The sequence below is a fragment of the Urocampus carinirostris genome, chromosome 7, assembly GCF_059441175.1.
Source record: "Urocampus carinirostris isolate Australia breed hairy pipefish chromosome 7, RoL_Ucar_1.0, whole genome shotgun sequence".
Lineage (NCBI taxonomy): Eukaryota > Metazoa > Chordata > Actinopteri > Syngnathiformes > Syngnathidae > Urocampus > Urocampus carinirostris.
This window is the reverse complement of record NC_142355.1, coordinates 19,282,268-19,308,975: the sequence shown is the minus strand read 5'-3', so window position 1 is coordinate 19,308,975 and position 26,708 is coordinate 19,282,268. Positions and strand designations below refer to the sequence as shown.

Genomic DNA, 26,708 nt, shown 5'->3' with positions numbered 1-26,708 from the left:
CACAAAAAAAGATCCAGTATTAAGTTAATAATAATAAAATGGAACATTAGACTTGAGAAGTCAAATACAGTATGTGAGTAGAAAGATCGGATTAGCATGTGTGCACGCCCTCTCTTTCTCTCTCTGTCCATTCTATCTCGTGCTTTCAATTGGAAAGTCCAGCGAGACAATGTTTTTTTTTAATGTGCTTACAAAACGTGTCCGCCCGGGTGGCCGACAACTTTTCCGGAAAAAAAAAAAAAAAAAGAATCTTTCGTTTTTTTGTTTTTTTTTTTTCAAATCAAACAATTGCTTTATTCCGATTTCGAAATCTTCGTTCGGTTTGTAAATTTCTGAATTCCCGTATCCCGTAGTTTGATCACAACTGATCACAACTGAAACGGAATACAATTCCTTTTTTTTCTTGGTATCCTTATTATGTAACACTTTTTAAGTACATGTATTCCGTTACCCCCCAACCTTGTAAAAAGTACAAGTTTTGTTTGTAATTTTCTATTGTTCTCGTTTCTGACAACATACACGCATTTTTATGCACATCATGATTAAGCTTGACAGAGGCTGCAATGATGACCATCCCAAGGCGGCGGCCATGAGTAAAAATTACATTCTGATCCTTTAATATTGTTTTAAATAAAAAATTGTGAATGCGGATATCAATGTACTGTTTTCCATTGTAGTTGCCAGATAGACACAAAAAGTGTTTGAAGTTTAAGCCTCGAGGGGGTAATATAGGGTTGACATTCAAGCTAAATGTGAATTCAGCTCAATGCTCCTCATTAAAGTACATAAAAACGAAGCGGAGGGGATGAACAGCTTGAATTATTGATATCAACATTGGTCAGCAGTAGTGTTGAAGCCCTTGGGGATTTGAACGACTGTACGATACAAGATTAAAACCAGTAGTCAGCAAAATACTGCTTAAAACTGTGTTTGGAGAGATTGCGCTTTGAAAAAAAAAGGTTACAATATCTGTAAACCACTTTGAGTGTTTATCGTCCCTCCCTGTAAAGCTTAGCGCTGGTGTGATGTGTGTGTAACAGCAGCAGAGCTTAAATCTGCTCTCTGACATGTTGATTTATTAAAAACAGTGCAAGTATTATACCACTGAAAATCTGACAATTTATAGTATCTCTGTAAGTTAAAAAGTGAACTCCCAACTAACCCGATTTTAAGTATTTTGGAGCTGTGCTTCCCAACCTTTTCTGTACCATGGATTGGCTTCTTGTCTGACAATAGTTTCACTGACCAGGCTTTTTGTACTTTTTCAAAAATAATAATACATTAGACCCGCAGGTTAAGGGAACCCACTCGGGGTGTTGCAGAAGCAAAGTGCAGGAACACAGATCAGTACAGTAAACGTTTTTCCGGGCAGGGTTTGGTACACAGTAAGTCAGTAGCGAGGAAAGAATCGTGAATCAAGTGGCAGGCCAGGGGTCTGTGTTCCAGCAAGTCAAAACAGCAAAGGCGACAGTCCAAGAGCTCGTCAGGCAGTTCTTATGATCCAGAAGAGCAGGCAGCGGTTTGATACTCTGGAGTAACAAAAGGCTAGGACATGACATGGAAGACAGCAAACTAGCAAGGAACCAAAGGGGACAAAGTATTAAGGGAAGGGAAGAGAAAAATGAAGACCAACAGCTGTAGGGAGGAAATAAGCACCCGGAAGTGAGTGACCACATAGCGTGAGGTCGAGTGACATTACAATATTTTCACCTTACAATGTGGAATACAATGTGGAAAACTATGTTTTCCTTGACCCTCATCACGGCATTTTGCCCACCATATGACATCAACAACAAATTCTTTGTTGTCCCCCAAAACTTACAAATTCAAACTTTGTGGCATTCATGCATATGACTGTGCAAGTCAAGTCTTATACGTTTCTAAGATGCCATTCTGCCATTTGTTGACATCACATAAGAGGCTGGTCTGGTATTGAATGCCAATATGACTACCTGCCACAATGTTCTCCTTCTGTCTTTTTGTATTATGTTCAGAATACCATGTAAACAACTTTATTGTTTAACTATGGTTCTACAGAATTGCGGTGATGGTTTGGAGCAAACAAAGATGATAACAATGGAGAAAAAGCTCAAGATAACAAAGAAGGCAAACACATCGTAACCCTCAAGGAACACAGTGAACCCTCATTTATCGCGGGGATTATCCTGCAAAATCCCTGAAATATAAACCTTAACCATTTTACAATTATCATACAATTAAATACTCTATTATACATTAAAACCAAAAATATAATTTTAGGCATTAGGCATTTGTTTATCAAATAAAAGGACTGTACAAAAACTTGTTTTTTTGTTTTTGTTTTTTACAAATAACGACTGTACCAGCGGAAAGGCTGTTTAGCCAATCAGAATACAGATCACAGTGCTCGATGCAAATCCGCAAAGAATTGAAACAGTAAAAAATAAACCACATTGTAGCGAGGGATTACTGTATGGCCGTGACCAATCTACGAGCAAGACAATCATTAAGAATAATTATTTAATTAAAGCAACAGCGTTCTAAGGGCTGAGATATGCGCAGCGCAGAATTTCTCACCTCCATCAAATTCACTAAAATTTCATCACATGGTTTACACCATGGGTGTAAAAGCAGACAACGGGACATTGAGTCTGGTGCAACGCCTTCTCCCTTCATTTAAGATGGTGTACCAATATGTATCTTCAATATATTCTCCTTGCTTATGCCATCTTCTGGCTGAAATTCTCATTGCATCCTCTTCAGTTGCAGGTGTGAGTATGTGCAGTTATTAGATGCGCTCGACTCAACTCTTCCTTTTCTTACTTTCACCATTTTCATCCAGAAAAAAAAGAAGACCACAAACTTGATATTACTCTGAACCCTCCCCCCAAACCTCCCATCTCCCTCCCATCACTGTAATGCGCTTTGTAGCCGGAACACAGATGATAAAAGTAAGATAAAGCCTGTTCAAACTCATTTGGGCATTGTCAACACACATTTAATAGAAAATATTTAATTTCATACTTTTGGAGGACACTTGAAACTTAGGCTACGAATGTGGTCACGAAAACAATGTAACATTTCCTTCAATTCTCAATTGTATTTTAAACAATTTTTTAATGATTAATTGAATTAAAGGGTTTAGTGTAGGGGCCTTCATTTAACCCCGAGGAGACATATCACATTGTAGCGTTTTGTCTATCTCACCCATGACTGAGGATTCATCTCTGAGTTATTTTCTTTAGTATACGTACAGTTTGTGTGTGTATAAGTGCGTTTGCGTCAAGGCTGGGAGGGAAATTTGCTGACGTATGGAGACTCAAATGCAGCTGATGGAATGAGCGGCCGGCCTCATAGTGAGTGATGAGACTGCAGGATGCTGAGCTTGAGGAGCAGTCTTCATTTATTTCTGTCACAACATGTACCAGAGGATCACACTTTGATGCATTTTGGAATAACAACAGCTCCTTTAGTTATTTTGTAAGTGTTGTAAATTCTAATATATTTAGAAGTAAATTTGTTTGGTTCTCTTGGGGAAGTTCCCGGGGGGACAGTCAGTGCTGTCACAGCAGAGCGTGTGCCAAAGGATCAGTTTACAGCACCTGGTATTCCCAGGCGGGCTCCTATCCAAGTACTTACCAGGCCTGACCTTGTTTAGCGTCAGGCGTTTTCAGGGTGATATGGCCGTAAACAGGTCAACAGATATAATGACTTTCTAACTCTCGCTGTAGTGAAATAACTCCAGTTAGAAAAATAAGTGAAATAAAGATCATTATAGGTAAAGTTATGCAAATTGCTGGATGATTTTGCTTTTTTTTAAATGCCATCCAGAGTTGCGTCCTCAGTGGTGCCCCGATAACCCCCCCAAAAAATCCATAAAATGTTTATCATTATTATTATTATTATCATATTTTTTTACTTTTTACTTTCTTTCATGATTTATTTAATTTTGCGTGTCTTATTTTTGGAATATTATTTATATTATTTGACAATATTTATTTAACTAATAACCAAAAACATAGCTATTATGGAAACCTGCATTTTTAAGTCCTAAGGGGCCGGTCACACAGACATCTGCGGCTGAATCACGGCCAGAAATTTCTGCCTTTGAGGCGGACGCTATTGGACGCATTGAGATCATACAGCGGTGCTTAACACGAGGTCGGAAATTCGCGCGCGGGTGGCCGCGCGAAAGAGTTTTGCGCTGCTCAATTCTTCAGAGCGCGGGTACACAACCTTTCACGAGCATATCGAGGCTGAACCACGGCCAGAAATTTCTGGCCGTGAAGCAGATGCTGTTGGGCGCTGTTGGACGTTTTGAGACCGCCATATAGACGAGATAGAGCAGTGCTTTACTCGCGGTCGGAAATTTTCACGTGGTTGGCCGCGTTCAAAACTTTTGAGCTGCTCAAAAGTTTGAGCACTTGTTAAACCGCGTGCCGCACACGTGGTCAACACGAGGTAATGACGCGGAAATGACGCGGAACGACGTGCTCTGGCCGCAGCCAGGACGTGGTTACACATGGGTAGGACGGGAAATTTCAGCGGGTAATCGTGGGTGGAGCATGGTAATAGCATGTTCTGCGCCTGTATCGCGGTGTTATTACGTGAAGTTAGCGTGTTACGCGTGTGACGGTCAAACGCCTTTCTCCGCGTATAAACAGCGCGAATGCCGAGCACACGTCAGTTGTGCTCGAGACGCCAAGGGGGTGAACATGGATCCCCGTCAGCGTAGTGACCTCGTCTTAATCCATTTTTATTTCTTGACATTTCTTTTCAAGATAATAAAATAAAAATGATGCCATAGCTTAAAATCTTGATCTTCACGGGACTGTCTTGTGCGGTTATGATTTCTACAGCCCGGTGCCGAGATTTGCATCCCCTCGCTACTACAACCACTTTGACCTCGTTTTATCTCACTTTTAGGGAATGTAATGGCGAACATATAACCAAAACCACTTCGTCTTGCATTTGTTGGAAATGTAATATAACTTAAACCATTCCGTCTTTGTTTTTGTTGTGAACGTAATCGAACGGTAAATCCTCCCCCCCTCGCGTGAACGCGCATTCTGCTGCGCTTCCAACGAAAGCGATCGTATTCTATATAAAACGCTTATTAAAACTATAAAGCGAGCTAATTATAAGAATTGGGAGATCCTAGTCTATATAACGCGTTTATTTAAACAATAAAGCGCGATCGTATTCTACAAATTGCGTTTGTTAACGCGGATGCAAAAGTCACCAATGTCAATGTACGCTTCCCACAAAAGCGATCGCAGCAGAATGCGCGTTCACGCGAGGGGGTGGGGTGGGGGGCGGTGGGTGGATGTCTTGCGTAGGAGTCGGATTTGGGCACAACACCGGCTCGGGATCTTTTATACCCGTGGTCCACACGAGAAAATGACGCAGAAATGACGCGATGAGGAAGCGGAACAGTCGCCGGCGTCTGTTTTGCGGGCATACCACCGATGAACAGCGGGTTGGCCAATTTTGCGCATTTTCCATCGCGGGCAACCACGGGCTAAAAAAACCCGCAAAATTTTAGCCGTGATTCAGCCGCAAATGTCTGTGTGACCGGCCCCTAAGTCAAGAAATTGGCATTTTATTTACATAATATGTGGCTCACCAATAGAAAGTTAACATTATTGTACTCCGTATTACTCCATAAAACAGAGACCTTGTGAAAGGGGAAGAAAAATGGTTTGTTTTCTTCCTTTAGCTTTGAAGCACTCATTTTCACTTGCTCAATACAATACAGTTAGATTTAGTGGTCAAATATTACAGCGTGTCGCTTTGTGAGTTAGTTATGGTAAAGGAAAGGAATACTAAGTCAATACTAAGCCCCCAAATATACACAAAAATACAATATAAAAAAAATACACAAAATATCATATAAAAGTACATTTTTAGAATACTCATAGGTCAAGAAATTTGCATTTATTTTCCATAACATGAACCTTGCCTAGATGGAGCTGACATCAGCCTAACAAACAAGAAGAAAATGGTGAATTTTGGTCACTTTGAGTCTCCGTAGTTTGTATTCTTACTTTTTATGATTTTTAGCACTCGTTTCCGTTTGCTTGACAGTATGCAGCTACATCTAGTGTTCAAAAAATACACAGTGTCCTTTTAAATTTCATATTGAGGGTAGGGGCCTCAAACCATCTTTCTAAGAGTCGCTATTGGTTCCCGTGTCGCGAGTTTGAGACCCTTACCTTAAAGAATCTACTGATTTATTCCAATAAATAGCATCAAGCGAGGGAACATGTGTGTGAGGGGATACAGCTTTACACACTGCACATACAGTACAGTAAAAAACAAACCCTAACCCTGTTTATAAATAGCACCTAGTGGTTGTTTGCGTCACTGATCAAATCTGAATAAAAGAAACGAGTTCTCTGACGAAATAAATGCACCTCGGCAGAGACAGACAGTCACGTACTTACATGGAGGGGATTTAAGTAACGTAATGTAGCATAGGAAAAGTAAAAAGTACATTGATTTAAAAATAATTCAAGATGTACAAAATGTCCTTACTCAAGTAAATGTAACTCGTTACTACCCATCCATCCATCCATTATCTGCACCGCTTATCCTCAGTAGGGTTGCGGGGGTGCTGGAGCCCATCCCAGCTATCTTCGGGCAGTGGGCAGGGGACACCCTGAACTGGTTGCCAGCCAGTCACAGAGCACACAGGGACAGACAATTTGCTCGCTCATTCACATCTAGAGACAATTTGAACCGGCCAATTAACCTGACATGCATGTTTTTGGAACATGGGAGGAAACCGGGGTGCCCGGAGGAAACCCACGCAAGCACGGGGAGAACATGCAAACTCCACACAGGAGGTTCGATCTCATGACCTCAAAACTGTGCCGTAAACGCGCTAGCCACTGCGCCGCCGTGCTGCCCACTCGTTACTACCCACCTCTGAAAATAGTATTAATATTTAAATAGTTGGTTTATATTGATTGTTTTTTTGTTTGTTTTTTCAAAATGATAATAAATAATAAAAGAAGGGCTTTGGTGCCTGTCCCACTCCCGCATTTTGCCTTGGCAAGCAGGACATGTCTTCAATGAACGCCTGAATCCGATTTTAATGCTCAGGCTACAAAAAATACATCAGAGACAGTAAAGCACTGTCTTTGATGCAGTCGATGCCTTTGTGTTTGGACTCATTTGGATCGTTCCAAAAAAGTGCTTAAACTGTGCCACTTACCCCCTTAGGGGAATATTTTTAGATTGATCCATGTTTTTTTTTCTTTTAAAGATTGTGGAATGACAAATATCCCGATTCACTGTGAAACAGCCACAAAGTGACATCCCTGTTTTTTTATTTTTGCTGCTGATCATTTTGCTATGTTGAATTTCATTTCCCTTGGCTGTTTATGACATAGCTTTAGGGTTGCTCAGCAGGTGAGCTGCAGCGATAATCCCAACAAGGTCAAAATTTACAGGACAATTAAAATGATGACACGGATTAATAACCAACCACAAGGTGCTTTGATACGCAGTATGAGTTTAATTAAATCTGTGATCACACTTATTGCAAATCATTTTTCTGTAGAGGAATGAATGAAAATACCATTCAGTTCCTTCCACTGAGGGGACAGTATACTAAAGTCTTGCAATATATACAGTGAAGAAAATAAGTCTTTGAACACCCTGCTATTTTGCTATTACTTCCACTTAGAAATCATGGAGGGGTCTGAAATTTTCATCGTAGATGCATGTCCAATGTGAGAGAGATAAACTAAAAAGAAAATTCCAGAAATCACAATGAATGATTTTTTTTTAACAATTAACAATTGATACAGTTGCAAATATGTATTTGAACACATGTGTATCATCCAGAATTATGACCCTAGAAGACATGTTAGTCCACCCATTAGAAGTCCACCTGCACTCCATGTATCATCCTGAATCTGATGCACCTGTTTGAGGTGGTTATCTGCATTAATACACCTGTCCACCCCATACAATCAGTAAGACTTTAATGTGTAACATGGTGAAGACCAAAGAGCAGTCCAAAGACATCAGAGACAAAATTGTACACTTCCACAAGGCTGGAAAGGGCTATGGAGCAATGGTCAAGCAGCTTGGTGAAAAAAGGTCCACTGTTGGAGCAATCATTAGAAAATGGAAGAAGCTAAACAATCTCAATCAGAGTGGAGCCCCATGCACGATATCACCTAGCGGGTCTCAATGATTCTGAGAAAGGTGAGGAATCAGCCCGGAACTACACGACAGGAATTGGTCAATGACCTGAAAAGAGCTGGGACCACCGTTTCCAATGTTACTGTAGGTAATACAGTAAGACGTCATGATCTGAAATCATGCATGGCATGAAAGGTTTCCCTGCTTAAACCAGCACACGTAAAGGCCTGTCTTAAGTCTGCATATGACCATTTGGATGATACGGAGGAGTCATGGGTGGAAGTTTTGTGGACAGATAAGACCAAAATAGAACTTTTTGGTCATAATCCCACTAAGAGTGTTTGGAGGAAAAAGAATGAATCTGAACAATCTGAAATGGCTGAACCGATTTTACATAGTTGTACTTTAGGGCTATGCGAGGGTCTTTAGCCATGTTTTGTATCAAGGCACACCCAATAAATGCCAACAAATTGATAAATGTACCCCGGCATTCTGTTTGGGGGCTGTGGTTTTCTGGAACATGTGTGTTACAGTTGGCCATTGGACCGAGCCGGTGTGCATATAAGTGTCACTCATTAGTGGTGAGAGCTGGTGAGGTAGGGCGTCTTTTTCTTCCATAGCCGTACTTCTGTTACCTGGCCGCGGAGGGATACTAGTGTTGGAGGGGTTTTTCGGCCTGTGAGTTAGCTACACCGGTCCTTTTCGGACTAGCGATTAGTGATGGGAACCCCAACAACCTCGGCCAAGGAGAATGCCCCGCAACTTCTTGTCACCCAAATGAATCTTGATAATTCCGAGTCACGCGGATCCAATTTGAAGGCACCACTGCGTGCCTTCACATTCGTCATGAATTGATCTCTCCTGTAAATAAACGCATGATAGAGGTAGTGGTCAAATGAGGCAATCGGCTTTAAATCACCACCCCAAAAAAGGCCAGTGTAAGCATTTATTCTGCTCTCAGTCAGAGTCAGAAAGTGCTGCAGATGCATTTGCAGAGGAATAAGCCAATCTGCATATTCAGGAGCCGGCAGAGGAAGGCTGTCCCATGTGATGAACGCGTTTGAGGGTGAACCTGAGTGTGGAAAGCAAGGGGGAGGAGTCGGGAGCACCGGAGCTAGAGATTTATCCGTAGCAAGGCTTATTGAAAGATGGGGGAAAGGGGTTGGGGGGTTGATCCGATTGGAGGAGCGCGGGATTTTCTCGAGGTGAAACACGGCTGTTGCATAAGAACAGGCAGGGAATGGACGTGTGTGTTCTTTTTTTTTCATAAGCACCGAGGATGGTTGGAGGGTCGGTATGTTAAAAAAAAATCTAGGCGGAGTTGGCCATCCGTGATGCATGCAAAGGTTTCCTGCGTGGTAGAGCGAGTTGCTCGGAGGGGACGGCAGATGTTAAGCACGTTTCTGGAGGCCACCACTCTGGGACAAGGCCTGTCTATTGTGTAGCCTCCAATGGGACATATGGCAGGTTACTCAAGGCACTCTGTGTGCATACAATGCCATTCATCCTGTCGCAATATGGTAACTTTCTTGGACTTTTAAATGCAGTTTGGATTTGCTCTTCATGGAAAATCCCCACCGACCTTTATGGAGCTAGAATTTGAATTGTCCGGATAGTCATTGATAACAACGTAGTGAAACTTTAATAGTAGTATTTAGTTTTACGAGATTAGACGTGGCACTCCAGAATCAACACGTAATAAAGAGAATAGAGAAGAATAAGGCAAAAAGAATTTCAGGAGTAAGAGGCAAAAATATTTACAAGGTAGTGTTGGGAGACTGGTATCAGTTGTAACTACAGTGTAATGAAGACCTAGTGCATTGTAACAATACAGACGCTCCCCTACTTACGATCATTCGTACTATGTAAATAGGTTGATACAAACATTTTTTCGGGATATCGAAAAATATCTGGACATTGCTCTAAGTTAGATTTTGTATTGTGTGCACCTTTTTCCGAGTACAGGACATTACTGTAGCGCTTCTCTCCGCCGCTACCCAGCATCCAGACGGAAGTAAAAAAAATCCGCTTCCTTGTTCTAGTTCGTGTGTAAACATTCTATATTGTCTATGTCTATACTATCTCCAGCGGGCCAAGAACTTTTTTTTAATATCTCGCGCATCCACTCAATATGGTTGGTGTAAAGTGTAAAGAAGAGGCAAGCCGTTTCTTTTGAAATGAAAGTGGACTAAGAAAGCTTGATACGGTTGAGAAAATGGTCGGAACCCTTTTTTTCCACCACTTTTTACCCCAGAGGAGGACCTCTTGTATTGATGACTGTTTGTTTTTTCTCTAATAGTCATTACTTTTTTCATATTTCAAAGTGTCTCCTCTCTACTACACTCATTCCTGTATGTTTAGGTGATCAGTCTATAGAATTATTTTTCATTGTTTTGTCAAAGTGCTATCATCATTGCTAGCTTTTTTTTTAATTAGATGCTGATGGTGATGGTTTTTCTTATATATAAAATTTTTGATTTTATCTGAACTCAAAGAAATTTTAAATGTACCCTTTAAATGGGAAAAATTATTTTATAGGGTAGATCGCATATAACTGTATTATTTTAAAAACAGCCATGAAATAATAAGCAAAACAACACAAATATCATAGAAATAAAAAAATTGAAATATCTGTAGAGCAGTTTGTTCTTTTTTTGCATAGCATGAAGCTGACATGATAACTGATAAGGCCACCTCCAAAAGCCAAAAAACATTGGAAAGGCTAGGCAAAAAAACGAGAAGAAAAACAGTACAGTTTTTCCACTTTGAGTCTATAGTTTGTGTTCTTCCTTGTGGTTTTTAGCACTCGTTTCAGTTAAAATACAAGTTTCGTGCAGGTGCTTGCAATCCTTAAAAATGCTTGAATTTTAATCTTTTCAAGGATTGAAAAGCGCCTGAATTTTAGATGAAGTGCTTGTAAGTGCTTGAAATTCCATGTTTCTCAACAAGTCTGCTTAAAAATGACGTTGACACTGCTCTCGGGTAGCTTTGCCATTGCATTTCTTCTTCCCTCATGCTTAACAGAAGCTGGCAGTATTTTTTTATGGCATTGTCCTATGAAGCTTCAACGGCCTCTACGGGTCACACCCAAGAGGACAGGTGTGTGCTTCACATAAACAGAGCTCTATTATATTATATTATATTATATTATATTATATTATATTATATTATATTATATTATATTATATTATTTTATATTATTTTATATTATTTTATATTATATTGTATTATATTATATTATATTATGTTATATCTATATGAGGTAGTGTTTCCCAGGTGTACATATTAATGGAAAGTACTTCCTGCAAAACCTATATGGGGAGAGATTTGTCTCTAAAACAAATATATATTTATGATTTACTCAAAATCTGAAAATCATATGTCTTGATAAATGCACACACAATATTAGAAATCGCATATCTAAATTGCAGATTTTTTTGTGGCTCGGCAAAATACTCAATTCATTTATGATTTTTTCTTTTAATAATGCTGGGGATATTGGAAACATGGCTTTGAAAGTCCTTAAAAATGCTTGTATTTGGCTAAGGAAATGATGTATGAAGCCTGGAAATTAAAGATACATTTTTAAAAAACAAATAAAATTATATTGAAAAATAGATGATGATAAAATAAGCAGAATTATCTTTAAATCTACTCAGAATTGTGTTCTTTGTTAGAAAAACAAAATCGGGCAATGAGTATGTTGTCACCATCACATGAGTTTTCCAGCTATTAGTTTTATTACTGAATCATAACATTATTACTTTGATAATTACATTATTTATTTAGTTCGTATAAATTCACATTATATTCATAGACATATTTTAGTGAAGTATTTACTTGCTGAATGTATTCTTTCATATCAGTGTACTTCCCCAGAAATGGTCTTATCATACAACCTTGAAGATTCAGCAGTGTGTTAATCTCTTGTACAGGGAAGGTCTGTTTTGCTTTTCCATTTTTTCAAATATTTCAGAATATAAGAGAGGGGCAGAAACATTTTTGCTTGCCCTTTGGTTGGTAGTGCACTCCTGACCTCTTGCTCCAGGGTGCATTCTATTTTATCTTTATTTTGAAACATTGGTATAAATGTCCTCAACTGCATTGCTTCTCTCCAGCTCTATTTTTTCAAAGTCCGAATACTCGGTCTGGTCCCGGAAAGACATGGGAATGTCCTTTTCTTTCAGTAGTTTGAACGTGAATGTTTGTGTGTGCACTGTAATTCGCTAGAAACCAGTAAGCAGCTAATGCTAATTTTCAGGGGCAGTTCCAAGCAAGCCCTATAAAGTCGTCTTTTGCATGAAGCAACAGGTGATGTTATATTGTTCGGTTGGCTGTCTAAATGCTCAAAAATTAGCCGTCGTGTTAACTGAAAGCCAGTTTTCAATAAAGTATTTATTTTGTTAGGTTGTTGCAAAAAGTAGAAAGAGATTTCAATAATTCTGTGATAACTGATTATTTCCAAAATTGCTTTCCCCAGTGCAGGATCTCTTCTTTTATTCCTTGAAGGATTTAACATGAGGATTATAACAAGAGTGGGCCTTGGGCCGGGATTGGAGAAAATGGCGTGCTTCTCAAATGTTATTGCGGTGGAGATTGTGTTCCTCATACACAACAAATCATAATACGAATAGAGACGAGAAAACACATAAATCCCAACAAGTCTATTGCCTTATACGGGTGACTTATAACAATAGAGCAGAGCAATCTGCGTCAGCATCCACAGATTGGTGAAAATGTAGCGCTAAAAAGTAGCGCTTAACCAGCATAACACGCAATATTTATCGTCACATGCTACGGCGCAGCTCAATTTATGTCCCGCCGCAACCTCTTGTTATGATTTGGGAATTCGGACAAGTGCCGGTTGATGTTATTTCCTCTTGGTTTGAGCGTGTGGGGTCAAGTGAAGGACAAGCAGCTGGGTGATGGCGTGTTTGTGGGAATGAGGAGTGTGGCCATGGTAAGAACGGCTAGCGTGAAGAATGAAGCACTATGAAGGTTGTCCTGAGACAACCTAATCCATCGCAGCGCGTGATGATGTTCATGGTGATGGAGCAATTGTTGGCAACCCAAAATGTCGGGAAGAATCAGATTGGATTAAAGCCATTAAAAATTAAAAACGTTATATAAGACATATGAGGAAGGCAACACATGCTTTATATATAATGGAGATCAAAAGGAAACTTCTGAAAAATTGAATAATTTTGAAATAATACCATCTTTACTGTTCCACGGTTTAAGGACATTTGTTGTGTTTATACCATGCTACTACAACACTGTTTCACTCAATGGATAAGGGATTTCAGTCAAAAATACTGTCTTTTGCCACACTGATCGAAATTAGAAAACAACAACAACGACTTTGGCATTAAAAAAAATTCTGACGGGTACCCTACTCAGCAATCTGTGAAAATTGTACAGGCCTCTGCTGTAAAAAACTTCAGCACACCTGCGGCTACAGTATAGCACTAGTCTCTCTCACTGCTCTGGTGTGATTTTGGTCCATTCTTCTTCCAGCCTGCTCAACAGTTCTGTGATTGCAGTGGGTTTCTTGACCATAACTTTGTCACCAGGGACTGTCAAAAGGGTCTTTAATGGTTGGAAAACAGGACTCTGGGTAGGCAAAGCCATTAATTTTATGTTTTCACCTTCAAGTAACTTCCTTAGCGGTTATGCCAAGTGAGTGACATGGAACATTTTCCTGCACGAAGATTGCAGACACTTCCTCCTCCACCTTTCACTGACCATTTTTTAACACACTTTGAGTTTAGTCTTTCTCCAATGTGTTGCCAAACATAAAGCTTCCCAACAGAACCCGATTATTCAAATTTGCTTTCATCACTGAAGTGAACTCTGGACCAGTTCTTTTTTGTCAACACAACATGCACCCGAGCAAAGCTCAGTCTAGTTTTTGGATTTATTTTGTTTTGCTAATGAGAGGTTAAGTCGGGCGGCACGGCGGATGGGTGGTTATGGCGCAGACCCATGGTGCAGGGGTTCAAGGTTAAAGTCCAGCTATCGCAGCCTCCCCGTGTTGAGTTTGCATGTTCTCTCCGTGCCTGCGTGGGTTTCTTTCAGGCACTCTGGTTTCCTCCCGTCAGGTTAGTTGGCCGGTTCAAATTGTCCCTACAGTGAATGAGTGAGTGAGTTTTCTGTAACTGTGTGCCTTGTGACCGGCTAGAAACCAGTTCAGAGTGTCCCTTGCCCACTGCCCAAAGATACCTGGGATGGGCTGAAATTATCATATTTTTTAGTTTATTCATATGGACACTGATCAATCTAGAAGGAAAATCGTAGAGACACATAAATAAATAATGCACGTGTTTGATACTAATAAACCACATTTATTTACATAACAAGGAAAACTAAATCAAACAAAGGAATAAACAGACATTGTTGACACAAGCCTTTGCAGTCTTGTAAAACGGGAACAGGGATAGACATTCGGTATCAATAATGAAATTACTGATCCATAAACCCATGGTTAAGAAAATCAACTCATTAAACTGATCAGGAATTATTTACATAGCATGTGAGAAATGAAATCATATTTGCCCCTGCACCAAAATATTTTGTAGTGAAATATTTTCTTGCCTCTCTTTGGGTCAGACAAAGACGCACGTGGTTGGGGAAGGAAAAGGTTGGTGGGTGAGGCCCTTGGCCGCATGGCGGGAAAAAAAACTTCTTCACAAAAGTCTTGCTATCCTTTTTTGTTGCATCCCTCAGCCGAGGGATAGTGAAAAGGAGAACAATGGCTTGTTTTTTTTTCATGTTTCCTGGCTGGGGAGACGAGTCTGTGACTTTTGACTTTCTCTGTCTCCATTGTCCCCTGGCAGCCTAGGCCGGCAAGGCCTCTCCCCTCCCCTTTCTAGCACATGTGAAGACTGCAAGAAAAAATCTAATAATTATAGTCTTTGATGATAGGCCAGATTTCACTTTGACACACGGTGAACTGATTCCTGGCATTAACATGAGACACAGATGCAGATCATTAATCTTTTGGTTATACTTGAACACTATGGGGTTTCAATTCTCCTATATACAGTATGTTTATATTATATGTATTTTTTTTTTCAATGAATGAGAGGAAAGCGAGTGCGCCCATTCTTTCGGTTGCTTGTATTGCGTGCGGCCATGTGTGCATGTGCGTTGATGCCCAAGGAGGCAACCATATGCTGTTTAGGCTCAGGAGCTTCCATCCCTGCAGACCTGCCGGTAATAAAGCGTGAGTCCTTGCAACGTCCGCCCTTTACGGTTCGCACGAATTGCAACACGAGTTGTGATGCAATCACCGTACCTGCTTTTTTTTTTTTGCACCTTAAAATCGCCTGCCACTTTTAAAAAAAAATCGGCTGCTTTTTCAAATTTAAACGACAACAAGAGAAATTTTGACCCGAGATTTGTATTTTAGTCGACAGCTGCTTTTTTTCTAAAGCAAGACTGAGTCTTTGTGTGTTTTCCAATTTAAAAAAGACTGTATATAAAAATGCATTATTTTAAAAAAAATACTTGTAAGTTGTATTTTTAACTTGTAGGTTTGTACTTTTTTAACCTAAGAGAAACAAGCTCTTTGGCATATCTTGCTGCTACAGGAACCGCCAAAAACCCATCTTTTTTCCTATTTAATTTCCTTGGTTTATTTTATGTTTTTCTCTCTTTTTATTTATTTTCCTTTTTCCTTTTTTTCTTGTTCTCCCTTTTTTTCTTTTCTTTTCTTTTTGTTTCCTTTCCTCTTCACTCTTTTAATGTCTTCACACTCTTGTATTTCTTGATTTTTTTTCCCCTTTCTGTGTTCTTTCTTTTTCTCTTTACTTTCCCCTTTCTCTTTTTCTCTTTTCTTTATTACTTACTTTACATTTTCATTGTTTTTCTTTTTACCTTTCCTATTTTTTCTTATTTTAGCTTTTTCATTATTTTCTTTTTCCCTTTTTTCCGGTCCTTCCCTTCCCCCTTTTTTAAATGCATTTTTCTCTTTATTTTTCCCCTTCCTTCTTCCTTTTTCGTTCTTTATTATTTTCTTTTATTTTCATTTCTTTTCTTTCTTTCTGCTTTTCTTCTCTTTTTCCATTTGTTTCCATCTTTCCCTTTGTTCTTTATTTCTCTTTCTCTTTTATTCTTCACCCTGCCTTTCCTTTATTACTTTACTTTCCATTTTCTTCTTTCTAATGCTTTCTTATATTACCTTTTTATTTTCATTTCTTTTCCTTTGCCCTTTCTCTTTTTTATTTATTTTCCCCCTTTCTTTTTTCTTTTTTTTTCCCTCCTTATTTTCTCTTTTCTTGTGTCTTCTCTTTTTTTCTTTTCTCTTTTCTATATATTTTTTTCTCTTTCTCCCTTTCCTAGCGATTTTTAAATAACTTTACTTGAGAATATTATTTTACTCTACGGCTGCTTTATCATGGAGACTCTGTGCATGACTAAACCCATCCAACGGTTGCACTTCCGCTTTTGTAAAAAATGGATTCAAACAAGAACATTTTGTTTGAGTTTTTCTAACATCTAAAGAAATAGATGTGAAAAGGTTGGCACGTATGCATTTTTGAAGATCCCCTTGGATCCTTGTTTCCAAACTACTCATTTGCTGTGTGTGGGATTTGACATGGGCAGGCCAAGTCCTGTAGAGGGCAGAGTTTTACTTGCTAGAAGCTCAGAAGAACACTGAGATGTCCTCATGGCACAGCTTGAGATGTGGGGGATAAAGGATGTTCCCATGCCCACGAAACCATAAAATGAAAGTCGGTGCCAAGCAGGGTGTAATACATTTTCTATAAAATCGGTGTTAAGTGTCAAGAAAGAGGAATTTGGACTATAAGATCTTGGCAGGGATATTGTACTTGTTGGATGTTGCAGTCATAAATTATTTAATACAGTGTACATTTTTTTGCCAACTCATTGTTTCTCCTTTCTGCAGTATAATATATTTGTCTTTTTTTCTTTCTTTACTATCCTTATTACTCACCACGGTCTGTCACGATACTGCTGATCCATCTTTATCTCAGAAGTGAGGCATTTTCAGTGGAAAACCCTACTAAGTTAATAAAAGCCACTTCATTCCCTATTCACCATCCCTAGGGCTGTTTCAAAATAGGTTTTGGGAATCTTTGTGGGTATATTTATATCAGGGCTCAGCAAACTTTCCAATCACTGGTTGTCAGTGACCCGGGGCCGTGTTTTGAAACCTCCGCAGAGGTGGTACGAAAAACGGACGTGCCAGGGACCTAGAACCAGGTACTTTTTTATAATGGCAAACTGAAGAAGGCGAGGCGAGGAAGGCTGTGTAGTGGGAAAGCGCCATTAGCGTGTTGGGCTGCGTTGGTCTGAAAAAATTTGCACAGAGGAGAAAAAAAAATAGCTGATTGATATACTGTATTTATGGTTTAAGTCTTTAATCGAATACCTTGGTGATACATGAGGAAAATATATAACATACACCAATCAATTTGTTTCTTCTTTGTATTTACCTGCATAAGTTGTGTTTCTTGGTCCAAAATAATACATGGTCTGCATTGATATAGCATTTTTCAAGTCACTAAAGACCTCCCATAGCGCTTTACAGTGTGCTTTACACTCACCCATTCACACACACACACACTCCGATAGCGGCGACAACCATGCAGGGCACCTACCTGCTTATCGGGGGCATTAGGGGTTCAGTGACTTGCCCAAGGATACCAATTAGGACCATTTCATCCGATTGGTTTAAAAACACACCCAAAATATATTCATTTATGAATAAAAACTTTTTAGAGCAAGAGTAAAGTAATATCTTCCTATTTTAAGTACTAAATTCTATTATTTGCATTGGAAAACTCAATGCAATTGGGCTTCTTCAGAAGTGATATATTGCGTCAAATTTAATACCTTGATAGATAAAAATGATTTCAACAAAAGAATATGCAGAAAAATGTAGCCAGCTATTGGAATGTTAGCCATGAGCGCAATTGAAATTATATATTTTTCAAGGTACAGAAAAGGACACCGGCTAGGAAATCCAGGTAGGTGCAATCGTATTTCCTGAAACAAAGACTTCGATTTTGAATAAAATAACATCGGTATGCGCGTTTCCACAAATGTTCTCTTTTTGATTAATGGTAGAAAGCATAAACATCTGCAGTGGGAGGTTTTGAGTGGGGCGTAGCTTTGGTGACATCCAGTGGACATGTTCAAAACTGCACGTCATAGTTTGACTAGAAGCGACCTTTTTTTTTTCCTATGCTTCTCTCAGCATTGTCAGATTACACCATTTGACAAGCCTGATACGGCCCATGTGCTGTAGTTTGGCGACCCCTGATTTATATGCTTAGTTTCGGAAATTGCGGTCAGTGGATATAGATCATCGAACTTCCGTTGATATTTACTGCTGCGACTTCATAAATCCCACTTGAACTGCAGCTTTAAAAAAGCATTTACTCTGCCCAAGGAATTGAGCCTCATTGTGATGAATACCTGCGTGAAGTGTTCATAGGCAAAACAACTCAACTTTTTTTGCTTCCTAAAGACCTTGCGGGGGCCATACATGCATTGACATTAACTGATTGGAATTGTGTTTTTTTTTATTAGCTTAGCTAGGATAAACATACTTTGGGTGATTGCTTCTTTACTGCCATGCACGAGGCAGATTTATCTAGTGGTCTGCGCTGACAGTACTGCATGGTGTCACATGATCCTCAGGCTGCCCATGTGAGGTTATACCAAGTCACCTGATCAGTCTGAGCTCTCAGCTGTTGCTTTGTGGGGAGAGATTATGGATCTCATCTGGGGAAATGGAGAAGATGTGTTTTTCTCCGAGAGCATTGCTTCCAAATTTAGCTTTGAAATACATGAGTCAGTAAATCTGGATTTGTGCTCCATCATTTATACTGTAGTTATATAAATAAATATATATATATATATATATATATATATATATATATACTCCTCCTTGATCTGCTACCTTATCGTGGTGGAGGAGTTTGTGTGTCCCAATGATCCTAGGAGCTATGTTGTCGGGGGCTTTAAGCCCCTGGTAGGGTCACCCATGGCAAACAGGTCCTAGGTGAGTGACCAGACAAAACGCAGATCAGAAGACCCCTAATGATGAGAGAAAACTTTGGTCCTCGATTTCCCTCGCCCGGACGCGGGTTACCGGGGCCCCCTTCTGGAGCCAGGCCTGGAGGTGGGGTCCGCTGGCGAGCGCCTGGTGGCCGGACCCTTACCCACGGGGGCCGGCCGGGCACAGCCCGAAGGGACGACGTGGGACCCTCTTCCCATGGGCTCACCACCTGTAGGAGGGGCCAAAGGGGTCGGGTGCGCAGAGAGCTGGGTAGCAGCCAAGGGAGGGGTCCTTGGCGCGACGATCCCCGGCTACAGAAACTGGCTTTTGGGACATGGAACGTTACCTCTCTGGCAGGGAAGGAGCCCGAGTTGGTGCGTGAGGTTGAGAAATTCCGACTAGATATAGTCGGACTCACCTCTACGCACGGCTTGGGCTCTGGTACCAGTCCTCTCGAGAGGGGTTGGACTCTCTTCCACTCTGGAGTTGCCCGTGGTGAGAGGCGCAGAGCCGGTGTGGGCATATTAATTGCTCCACGGCTCGGCGCCTGTACGTTGGGGTTCACCCCGGTAGACGAGAGGGTAGCCTCCCTCCGTCTTCGGGTGGGGGGACGGGTCCTGACTGTTGTTTGTGCTTATGCACCAAATAGCAGTTCAGAGTACCCAACCTTCTTGGGGTCCTTAGAGGGTGTGCTTGAGAGCGCGCCCCCTGGGGACTCCCTCGTACTGCTGGGAGACTTCAACGCTCACGTGGGCAATGACAGTGAGACCTGGAAGGGCGTGATTGGGAAGAACGGCCCCCCTGACCTGAACCCGAGTGGTGTTTCGTTATTGGACTTCTGTGCTCGTCATGGTCTGTCCATAATGAACACCATTTTCAGACATAAGGGTGTCCATATGTGCACTTGGCACCAGGACACCCTAGGCCGTAGTTCGATGATCGACTTTGTCATCGTTTCGTCGGACCTGCGGCCGCATGTTCTGGACACTCGGGTGAAGAGAGGGGCGGAGCTGTCAACTGATCACCACCTGGTGGTGAGTTGGCTTCGATGGTGGGGGAAGATGCCGGCCCGACCCGGCAGACCCAAGCGTGTTGTGAGGGTCTGTTGGGAACGGCTGGCAGAATCTCCTGTCAGAAGAAGTTTCAATTCACACCTCCGGCAGAACTTCGCCCATGTCCCGAGGGAGGCGGGGGACATTGAGTCCGAGTGGACCATGTTCCGCGCCTCCATTGTCGAGGCGGCTGATCGGAGCTGTGGCCGCAAGGTAGTCGGTGCCTGCCGCGGTGGCAACCCTCAGACCCGTTGGTGGTCACCGGCGGTGAGGGATGCCGTCAAGCTGAAGAAGGAGTCTTATCGGGCCTTCCTGACCTGTGGGACTCTGGAAGCAGCTGGCAGGTATCGGCTGGCCAAGCGGAATGCGGCTTTGGCGGTTGCCGAGGCAAAAACTCGGGCATGGGAGGAGTTTGGCGAGGCCATGGAAGCCGACTTCCGAACGGCTTCGAGGAAATTCTGGTCCACCATCCGACGTCTTAGGGGGAGGAAGCGGTGTGCCATCGACACTGTGTATAGTGCCGATGGGGCGCTGCTGACCTCGACCCGGGACGTTGTGAATCGGTGGGCGGAGTACTTCGAAGACCTCCTCAATTCCACCGGCACGTCTTCCTCTGGGGAAGCAGAGCCTGAGGACTCTGGGTTGGGCTCTCGTATCACTGGGGTTGAAGTCACCGAGGTTGTCAAAAAACTCCTCGGTGGCAGGGCCCCGGGGGTCGATGAGATCCGCCCAGACTTCATTAAGGCTCTGGATGTTGTGGGCGTGTCATGGTTGACGCGCCTCTGCAACATCGCGTGGACATCGGGGACAGTGCCTCTGGACTGGCAGACTGGGGTGGTGGTTCCCGTCTTTAAGAAGGGGGACCGGAGAGTGTGTTCCAACTACAGGGGAATCACACTTCTCAGCCTCCCTGGTAAGGTCTATTCAGGGGTACTGGAGAGGAGGGTCCGCCAGGAAGTCGAATCTCGGATTCAGGAGGAACAGTGTGGTTTTCGTCCTGGCCGTGGAACACTGGACCAGCTCTATACACTCTTCAGGGTCCTTGAGGGTGCATGGGAATTTGCCTGTCCGGTCTATATGTGTTTTGTGGACTTGGAGAAGGCATTCGACCGTGTTCCTCGGGAGGCCCTGTGGGGGGTGCTTCGGGAGTATGGGGTACCGCACAGTCTTATCCGGGCTGTGCGGTCCCTGTATGCCCGGTGCCAGAGTCTGGTCCGCATTGCCGGCAATAAGTCGGATTCGTTCCCGGTGAGGGTTGGGCTCCGCCAGGGCTGCCCTTTGTCACCGATTCTGTTCATAACTTTTATGGACAGAATTTCTAGGCGCAGCCTTGGCGGGGATGGAGTCCGGTTTGGGGGCCTCAGTATTGCGTCACTGCTTTTTGCAGATGACGTGGTGCTGTTGGCTTCCTCAGCCCGTGATCTTCAGCTCTCGCTGGAGCGATTCGCAACCGAGTGTGAAGCGGCCGGGATGGGGATCAGCACCTCCAAGTCCGAGGCCATGGTTCTCAGTCGGAAAAGGGTGGTATGCTCCCTCCGTGTCGGGGAGGAGGTCTTGCCCCAAGTGGAGGAGTTCAAGTATCTTGGGGTCTTGTTCACGAGTGAGGGTAGGATGGAACGGGAGATCGACAGACGGGTCGGTGCAGCGTCTGCCGTCATTCGGACCTTGTACCGGTCTGTCGTGGTGAAGAGGGAGCTGAGCCGAAAGGCAAAGCTCTCGATCTACCAGTCCATCTACGTTCCTACCCTCACCTATGGTCATGAACTTTGGGTCATGACCGAAAGAACTCGATCCCGGATACAAGCGGCCGAAATGAGTTTCCTCCGCAGGGTGGCTGGGTTCTCCCTTAGAGATAGGGTGAGAAGCTCAGTCATCCGGGAGGGACTCGGAGTAGAGCCACTGCTCCTCCGCGTTGAGAGGAGCCAGTTGAGGTGGCTCGGGCATCTAATAAGGATGCCTCCTGGACGCCTCCCTCGGGAGGTGTTCCGGGCATGTCCCACCGGCAGGAGGCCCCGGGGGCGGCCCAGGACACGTTGGAGAGACTATGTCTCTCGGCTGGCTTGGGAACGCCTCGGGGTCCCGTCGGATGAGCTGGAGGAAGTGGCTGGGGATAGGGACGTCTGGGCTTCCCTTTTAACGCTGCTGCCCCCGCGACCCGACCTCGGATAAGCGGAAGACAATGGATGGATGGATGGATATATATATATATATATATATATATATATATATATATATATATATATATAATAATATAATAATAATAATAATTTCCTTGTATTGTCATTCTGTGTAACAATGTACACAGAACGAAATGTCGATTGCATCTGACCCGATGCAGCCGCAGCCAAGAGAGGGCGCCGCCGACCACTTTTTAAGTCTTAGGAATGACTCGGCCGGGGCGCGAACCCGAACCTCCCAGTCTCAAAGCGGGCGCCTTACCATCTAGGCTACTGAGCTGGTATATATATATAACGCTGTTGTAAATAATAACAGTATTTCTATCTTTTCAGTAATCTAACAAATTAATTTATCCACCGTTATTGAAGTCAAAAGCTGTGCGTTACTTTGGCCAACGGTGGTGTGCCCCTGCAAACCGGACAACGGTTTTCTGGTCTCCCCCGAGTTGTTTACGTCACGTCTTTTCGGATCATGTCACAATTCAAAATAGCGACTACCATATAGTTAGATTACAATTCCGAATTTAGAATCTACTAATGTGGCAAAATAAAATGCGAATGAGAGCTCTATATTTTGACGGTGCTGTTTTCAATGGTGCAGCAACCGACTAGAGTACGAAACGGCTTTATAAGCTGGCTCTTGGAAGTGAACAAATAGAACTGGCTCTCTACCAATCATCAGCTGGTTCTCTCTGAGACGCCTTTTTTTCCCTAGTGATTGGTCAATTTTTTTTCAGGGATTCTGTGTTGTTAACTTTAAATCTGTTAAGTATGAAAGAGGTTAAAATTGTTTTGTATTTTATCCATTTTCTTTGTAGATTTGTAAATATTTTCATTCTATTTGCTGTCTTTTTCAGATTTGATATTTGTGTAAAATCGTAACTTTTTATTTTTCATTTTTCATCTCTCTTTCTTCTTCTTTTTCGTTATTGTATTTTTTCATTTGTTTTTCCTGTTTTTGTCTCTTTTTGTTCCCCCTTTAAGTCATTATGTGCATAATGTTCCAAAATAATTAATCATGTAGGGATTAATGCAACATAAACAACTTGAAGAGTCATTAGGGACACAAAAGAGACGGCTTTTTTTCGTGAGCTGAGTAGAAAAAGACAATTCTCTAACAATAGTTGGAATTCCCATGTCTGCAAGTAAACTGCGGTCACCGCAGAGTTTTCTATTTGCTCAGAAAATGTCAAATGGTTTGACATACAACAATTTATTTTGAAAGTAATGGAAATAGTTTCCTTAGTAACTAGTTAATTTTACTGTAGAGTAACTCAGTTACTAATTCAGTTTCTTTTTGGAAATAGTAGGGAGTAACTAAAACTAATTACTTTCTAAGGTAACGTGCCCAACACTGTATAAAGATACATTTTAAATTCTACATTTGATTCGTTCTGATGAAAAAGACCCTTACCAAGAGCAAGATGTGTTGCCGCTGCACCTTTAAAGCTTTTCCAAGGGCACGTTCTATCCTACCACCCACAGAGTCATCGTTTGATAAGTGTTTTTTTATTCTTAACTGCTGACTTTACAAGGTAGCTTAGGCTTCGTGGATGGCGCACCCCTATCTGTTTCTCAGCATGGGATGCAGTTTGAAGGCTTGACGAAGGATTTTTTTGGTGGGAACGAAGCAAGTTAGGGGATTTGTCATGCAAAGGTCCAATAGCGAGAGCAAGGACGGAGAAATCAAAGGAAAAAGATACGATTGTGCTTGAGTCAGAGTATACGTGTATTGCGTTGCAGTGATATAATAGACTATACAGGCGCTGCCCTACTTACGAACGGGATAGGTTTTGGACGATCGTTAGGAAGTTGATTTTCATCGTATGTTGCTTCAGTGCTGTATTTTGTATGTTTCAGTTTTATATACCGGTAAGTATGTTTAGGGCTTGAAAAGGTAACCTGTATTTTTTTTTTACAAAAAAAAAATATTTCATAAAATAATGCGCTCTTTAAGATAAATAAAGTTGAGTTTAACTTACTTTTGGAAAATGCAATTCAAGAGGTCTTCCGCCGTGGAAAAAAGTGGCCGGAAACAAGCGTTCCGACCGTTTTCTCAAACGCATCAAGCTTAGTTATTCCACTTTAATTTCAAAAGAAACGTCTCGCCTATTCTTTAAACTTTACACCAACCATATTGAATGGATGCAGGAGATATTAAACAATAAAAACATTACATTTCTTAGCACGCTAGCGATACGGTACACGTTGTTATGATTGCACACGAACCAAGGAGTAGAATCTGGATTTCTTCTTCCGGGTGGATGCTGGGTGACATCTCACAGCGCCACACGCCGGTAGCGTCGGAAAGAAGTACTACAGTCCTGCACTCGGAAAAAGTGCACACCATACAAAATCTAACTTACAGTAATGCCCGGATATTTTTGACATCCCGAATTTTTTTTTCGTATCTACCGTTTTTCGTAAGTCAAATGGTCGTGAGTAGGGGAGCGTCTGTACTCCATTTTTTACTACCTCCACGCCGTAAATTTCAACCTGCTCCGGCTCTGTTTTTAACATTTAGGATTGTATTTGATTCTTTGATAGCTGCGCTCATTAAAGCTAATAGATAGTCACAACAAGTCTATGTGTGCTTAGTACGCTGTTTTCTTGACTTGCGACAGATTCACCATCGGGTGCAAAAATGCTGTGAATTCCTAATTTGCTCTTTGTTTCCACTCGTGTGACGATGAAGAGAGAGGCTAACGTCGTCGTGCTGCACGGCATGTGAGACTCCCTCAGTGCTGTCAAACTCAGTGAAGCAAAACGCAATGTAGCTTTAGCAGAGGGTATTTCAAGGGCTTCAACAGAGGAAGATAAAGCAGCGTTAAGCTCACTTCAGAGCTGTACTGTCTCCCGAAAGTTTGGCTTTCATGCATTTCCACAGGGCCTTTCTGCTCCAATACTTCAGCTGTACAGCATGATAACAGATGATTACGTTGAGTTGAGGTTCTGCACAGTGTCACGATCTTACTTCGTGGCTGAAGGTGTGCTCGTTGAAACCAATAGGACGGTCTTAGGGTAGTTTAAAAAGCTTTGTTTTTCCCTTTTATTGTTTTAACTTTAGTTATCATCCTATTAACAGTGTCATGTTTCAAGTGAGTATTTAAAGGGACACTGTATAATATTTGACCAAGAGATGTATTGTGTCGTGCAACCGAAAACAAATGCTACTAAGCACAAGGAAGAAAACAAACTACGGACACTCAAAGTAAACAAAAGACACACCATTTTTCTTTTCATTTTGCTCGGCCTTTCACAAATTTTTGTTTTTTAAAGGCGGACATCATGTCAGCTCCCTCCAGATGATGCTCATTTTATGTAAAATAAATACAAATTTCTTGACCTACATCCATCCATCCATTATGTGGACTGCTTTTCCTCTGGCGGGTGGTGGGGGTGCTGGAACCCATCTTCGAGCAGTGGGCAGGGGACACCCTGAACTGGTTGCCAACCAGTCGCGGGGCACACAGAGACAGACAACTCACTCGCTCATTTACACCTAGGGACAATTTGGACCGGCCAATTAACCTGAAATGCATGTTTTTGGAAAGTGGAACGAAACCGGAGTGCTTGGAGGAAACCGATGGAAGCAAACTCCACATGGGGAGGTTGCAGAAGGTGGACTTAAACCTTGAACCTCTGCACCGTGGGGCTGCGCGCTACCCACCCACCCGCCGTGCCACCTCTTGACCTACAAGTATTCAAAAATGTACAATTATATGATAGCTTATGTATGTTTGCTAGTTATACAGATTGATATTGTTTTTTTTTTTATTTTATTGAATAACTTTTTTTATCACAAGGAGGTGCTAAATAATACACATAGTCCCATTTATTGTAAATTTTTGATTATTTATGTATTTATGTATTTATCTATTTATCATTTCAGCCGCAGAATTAGCCATATACTTGTACCAAAAAATGAGGCATTCATTATAATGTCGTTTTACAAAATAAGGGTTATTTGCTTTAATAAAAAATTCACAAGGGAAAAAAAACGGCTCATGAGTTCCAACCAAAGGAGTTGAATGTAGTTATACTATGTACATTTTTATGTTTTTCCAACACATATTTAAGAAATGCAATGCATAGTACCATATATGAATATAATTGTCACGAAGCGTGGTGGCGTGGAAGGTGACCGGACCAGAACGGAGGCAGGAGGCATGAAGGGAGAACTCAAATGCGTTGACGATCCATAAGTTTTATTTAATAAAATAAAAGTCGCCCAATACTCCGGGGCAAAACAGAACAATACAGAGTTCCTCCGGCACGAACTCAACAGGACACGGCATAACAGACTAAAAC

At 41.8% G+C, this 26,708-nt stretch overlaps 1 protein-coding gene across 8 annotated transcripts in view; it reads left to right on the top strand.

Annotated features, from left to right (window-relative positions):
• Positions 1-26,708, top strand: part of tjp1b (tight junction protein 1b) — a 116,510-nt gene that overhangs the window by 47,017 nt on the left and 42,785 nt on the right. The window lies entirely within an intron of this gene.